Source organism: Pleuronectes platessa, chromosome 17 (genome assembly GCF_947347685.1).
Source record: "Pleuronectes platessa chromosome 17, fPlePla1.1, whole genome shotgun sequence".
In the NCBI taxonomy this organism is placed as follows: domain Eukaryota; kingdom Metazoa; phylum Chordata; class Actinopteri; order Pleuronectiformes; family Pleuronectidae; genus Pleuronectes; species Pleuronectes platessa.
The window spans coordinates 17730877-17736876 of NC_070642.1; positions in this window are offsets into that span (position 1 = coordinate 17730877).

Sequence of the window (6000 nt, forward strand, 5' to 3'; positions counted from 1 at the left end):
ACTGGTGTGAGGTTGAACCAGCTCGTCTGAGGCCGCTGACATGTCACAAGCACGCAGCGTCAGAGGCTGAGGGGCTGATTGGAGAGCGTGATGTGCGAGGTGTCCACTGGGGGCAGAATCATACATGACCACAGTTGCACACTTAAGACAGATATCGCCTGTGATCCCGTGAATCTGAGCTGTTACATAACATCTGCACAGTGCAGCACAAACACAGGACAGGTCGGATCAAAGATCACCTGCTGACAGATGTAATCAATAATACAACTGGCTCAGAGGCTTTAGATCGCCAATATAAACTGAGTACCTCTCATTGGATGGTTTGTAATGCCCAGATCTTAGCTCTGACATGTTTTATCTTTATTTCATAAAATGTAGTATAACTAAAATGTGACAGAATTACTCTTTTATTGCTGCAATATATAAAAATTCTTTGGATATATATATATTTGACAACAATTTAACTGTTAGTATAGCTATATGATATCTAAACTTTTAAAGAAAACTGGATTTACTTTAGATTACAAACTGAATTAAATCCAGTAAAATATTAAGATTAAATGCTTTATTTTAATTTCTTCTAGCATTTATGGTAGTAGTAGGGGTAGTAGTTTATAAACCCTTAATCGATTGCTTGTAAGATACAACACTGTAATTGTAAGGAGTTCTTTATTTACAGTCTAGATCCATACATCCCCTTTTAATGGGTTGAAACCCATTTGTATCCACAGAGTATCTGACCTAATCAGGTCATCACCCTCCTTATATTTACATACTATACGTGACAACCTGAATAATCACAGACATCCTGCTCCCCTGCCTCTTATGATCGACCTGAGACCTTCACACTGAGTCTGTGGATGAATCTGCAGTGGCTGCAGGGACCCCGTCGGCTTGTGAGGAGTTTACTGTGAGAGTGAAAGCATTTGAAAGAACAACATCTCAACCAGTTCTCTAGAATCACCTGTCCCACTGGTCGCCGGCCTGTGAGATGAACCATATTCAGTGGGTCTGCTGGGATCAGGGTTTTAAGGCAGGTGGCAGTTATTGGCTTTGACCTAATCACCTCCGTTGCTTAGCTACTGTTCATCTTTCCAAGACCTGTTCGGTGACTCTTTTTTTTTTCTGGCCTCCACAATCAGTGTAATTGGTTTTCTGCTTCATATTTACTTTGAGCCCTGCGCCTTTGTGTTGACTGGTCGCCCAAACACACAAACACTTCCACGGCAATGACACGTGAAAGTGACATCTGCTGTTCACCTCTCGTGAATCTACACTAAATGTTTACGTGTCTGCTCTTTGTGGCCGCTCTTGCGTTTTATCCCGCTCTGCTCCGTTAGCCGAGCAACAGCAGGCAAAACCCAGCAAAACCTATTGAATTCTATTTTTAAAAGACTCTGGTTGATGATGACTTCACAGCTTCGGGGGCTGGAGTTGAGGCAAAGCATTCAAATTTAAGACGTCTCTTCAGCTTTTATGAGATTTAGTGTAAACTGAATTATGACACTGACAGGGGCTGTGCTCAGTCGAGGATGCAGCAATAAACGTGGCCTCCTGCGGGATGGAGAATCTCAACGACAGCAGCAATCAACTCCGGTAAAAAACAAAACAATTCAATGAATCATTTTCAATTATTTCCGCCGACTCCCCTCCTGGCTATTTTGTGAATTTTAATAGACCATAACAGGAATACTGATAATTCTTTGTTATGCAGGGTCTGTTATCCGTTGTCACCAAACAATGGCACAAAAGCACCTTGAGGCTTTGAGCACATGCACACACTGTACATTCATCTGGCTCGAGTCTGCAGTGCTTATGTAATGTAAATGCTCATCTCACCCGTGGCCCCACGCTTTTCAAGAGATTACCCCTGAGGTCAGTGGAGATCTGCAGCCGTATTGATTAAGAGCAAATAAGTTAATTAGCCGTTAGGATCAGCAGGAGCAGTGGCTGTGGAACAAAGGCCAACAGGAGCAAAGCATTTTCATGTCTACAGGAGCAGATATGAAATAGAATGATGACATGAAATTGCCTTATTTTTGACGATATTTAACTGATTAATTGGTATTTTTATTTGGGCTCTTAAACTAAAAAATGTACTTTGATGCCAGATTCTCTCTCAATTGAATCTCTCAATGGTTGAATCAGGTGATGATGAGGAGTGTTTCAAGGGACATTTGGGGGCCCCGGGCAAAAGGGACCTGGGGGAGGAAGGCTAATGGCATCGGGCCTCGTTACGGGCTTTCCCTCAACAGTGTCATTGCATTGTCTCCTGTAGTTGATCATAGAATTTAAGGGGATTCTCACAAAATGGTCCTTGCTGTGGACCAGGTTGTTTCGGGGGGCCCCTCTCAGCTTGGGAACCTCAACAAATGCCTTCCCTGTTTCCACTCCCCGCATGGTGATGATGATGAGTAGCAGTCACACTTGTACTTATAGGAGTTATGGAAACGTAAGTCAACATAATGTATGAGATATTTATTTTCCAATTCCTGTCACCGTAGATTAATGCTTCTGATCCTGGAATTCATTGTATAGCCTTTAAACAAAGCTGCACCCACGAGAACGAGATGTAAACACGAGCCGGCAAAAAAGTTCTTCGAGTGCAGTCTTGACTGTTGGGCTGAGAATGTTCAGGACAACTCTTAACCTTTAGAAAACACGTCAGCAGTTAATTTGAATTGACTCCTCGTAATAACTGTTATTTCCAATGCAATGAAGCCTCTTCGCTGGGCGCAGGGTACGTTCACACGCAGCTGGAAAGAACACGAGTCGGAGAACGTCACAGCTAACGTGGGAGACAGACAGTGAGGGGAGGAGGGAGTGCAGTGGGAGGAAACGTGTGGCGTAACTCATGGAAAGGTTATGGCACACTTTGTCTAAAGGTCAGACTTCTTCATCACTGTAAATTAGGCACAATACTGTAGAGAGTGAGCCACATACTGCTTTCATTACTAGCAGTGTTGGACGAAGAGGGCGTCTTGAGTTGTCCGTTGCTGTTAACTAATTATTAAAACCAATCATCAATTATTAGTTAACGACATCAGAGAGTCCTATAAAGAAAATGACCCTAAACAGGGAAAACAGTCCCGTTTTATTTTCAGGCGACCTCTAGTGGCCGTATTAATTGCGATTTAGGAATTTGTCATATGATATTGTTGATAATCTATACTGCAGCCAGCCACCAGGGGGAGATTGAGCTGTTTTGGCTTCACTACTGGGACCTGTCATCCATCTTTAAGTCTGGTAACGAAGTCTTTCAGGTTGTTGCACTTAAACTTGCATTTATAATTTCAAAGTCTGCTTATATTCTTTTAGCATTTTAACTGTTTATTCATTAAAAATATATCAGCTGATTATCAAGTTAACAATTATCAACTTATCATCAATGTAAACACAGGATTTTAAAGTTTAAAGACCATTTCACGGTTAATATAAATATACTAAACGTCAGCATCACAACAGTTTCATTTTTTTTACATCCTATTTGGCTGTTTATTTATCTCCTTAACACAAGTATGTGGCAACTCTCCACATACCAGTCACTGAAGTATGATGGGAATGTCTTCTCCTGGGTGTCGTTAGTTATACTTGTCATTTATATAAAAGTAACAACCAGAAGAAGTCGGTTGTTTGGTTTGTGTGATCAGATGTTTACTGTCGTCCTGTGGCTGCAGCGTAACCTTCCCCCTTTAAAAGAGAACAGCTCAGAATTACTGGCACTGTTTGTATATATAGATTTACTGCAGTGAAATGTATTGCACAAGCTTTTAATGCCAGAATATAACAAACAGAAGCTGAGGAGACACTGAGCAAGACTTCCAGTCGGAGCTGCTCCTTTGATTATTGTTCTTTCAAGTCTGTAAATCTCACGAGTCAGATTAAGACAGGAGTTGAGTTAAATCAGGATTTCACAATCTGACTCGCTCACTCGGTCCGGTTTAAAAATCCAAATGATTATGATGTTACTCTACATTGTTCCATGACGGAGCAGGGGCTCGCTGCGGAACGACTGAGGCCAGTAACCCACGTCCATATTTGGCCACAGAGACATGCAGACACATCCTCTTTGTGTGAGGCTGAAACCAGTGCAGATTGTTGGACTGTAGATCTGCCTCAGCACGGAGCTGGTGGGTTCCACCGAGAATCAGAACTGGTTCGATCGTCTCATGTAATGGGAAGCGGTCAAAAATGGAATAAAAATGTAGAAATATCAAATCTAAATCTTTGCAGTAAAGTGTAAAGTCACAAAATCGTAATTTTTCATAGAACTGACAGCTGAGACCTTCTGTTTTGCAGAAACTTTATTGCTGACTTTGCAAAAATCAGAAAACAAAACGCTGCGTTATGCTGTGCCTTTAAAAATATATGATAAAACCTCTGACGCAGACGATGCTGACCTGTGACCCTCTGTCTCCCCCGTCCACTCGTCTCCTCTCTGACCATCGTCCACTGTATCAGCAACACACCAGGACAGTTGTCGTGATTAGGCCTCGGCCGCTGAGGGCTGTCACCGCTTACGCAACCGCTCTCCAGTGGCGCTCAGTGTGCGAGCGGAGCAGGAAGCGGTGGTAAGTCCCCACGTGGCACAAAGAGGAGGCCGTCGAACACATGTGGCTTCGGGGGGGGGGGGGGGGGGGGGGGGGGGGAATTAAGCATCTCATCCCTCGGAGAGACTCCACAAGAGGAGGATTGAAATGTTAAGTATTCCCAAGACAGAAAAAGCAAATCCAGCTTCCAGATCAGCACCTGGGGCCGCACTCTCTTTGTTTGTCCTTCTCTCTCCTGAGTCCACGCAAGAATCCAGAAGAGTGGTATTAGTGAAGTTTGTATAAATTAAATAAAGACGTTGGAGCTTTTTAATGAGCCGCTTCTAAGAGACACCAGCAAATCACTGGAATCGTCTGCCTGCATGGAAATACAGACTGATCTACTGTAGATCTTAAATGTTTGATTTGCACATGTGCTTCTCGAAGTTTAGACTTGTTCAAGTGCACTGTTTGCTCTCGATTGTTAGGAAGAAGTGCTGCGATAGATTTTCTACACGATTTTCTACACTATTTACAAATGAGCTTATCCCAGTGCAGTTATTCTGCTATGTAATTGTCAAAATAAACAAGAAAACATTTTTAATAAGAGCCACATTTTTGTGCTTTGTCTCTTTCTGAGGGGTTCAGGGTTTTTCGCTGAAGTCAAATTGATTATATCTGCATCACTTGGGATGATGATGGTGGCCGTCCTGAGCCCACGCCACCTCCTGAGCTGTTGATCTGGCACATGGGGCGTGTATGGATTTCACACCAATCCCTTCAGCTCATATATATCTGGGCAGATTATCTAACCATCAGAGGGCTTCACCGCATGGCTGGGGGTGTGCGGAGGGGGGGCGAGGCGGGTGGGGGGGCCAGTACGGAGGGCCTGGCAAATATTTCCCGCGGATCTTCTTGGAGGACACCTAATCACAAGTGACACGGGAGCAGCACTGCCGACTTGACGCTAATCCATCCTGAAGTCAGAAACATTTCCAAGGGTCTCAGCAGTTCTTTCTGGATAAAAGGGCACAATTGAAATTATGCCACGGAGGCTGTGATGTGATACAGCACTTCTCTCGATCTTTTACACACACACACACGCACACACCCACACACACACACACACACACACACACACACACACGAGGGGTGAAGACTGTGGAGCTTTCAGACAGCAGCCAGCAGATTGTGTCTGAGGCCTCTCCCTGTTGTTCTGGCACGTGCTGCCCCACTTGGCCTTGTTGGGAATGTTTTTTCCCGTCCTTGCTCCACGGGTCCACATGCTGCTCTGATCAGAGTCTGATCACATATCGTCCTTTTCCTCACCTCTGTCTATTTTTAAAACATATAATAACAAGACACGTGGTGAGGAGGTTAAAAAAAAAGATGATGATCTGATTTTTTGGGGCTGTCAAAGCAGAGCTGAAGTTCCAAGGTTGACATGTGACGGAGCTCCCCCCCGAAGCCC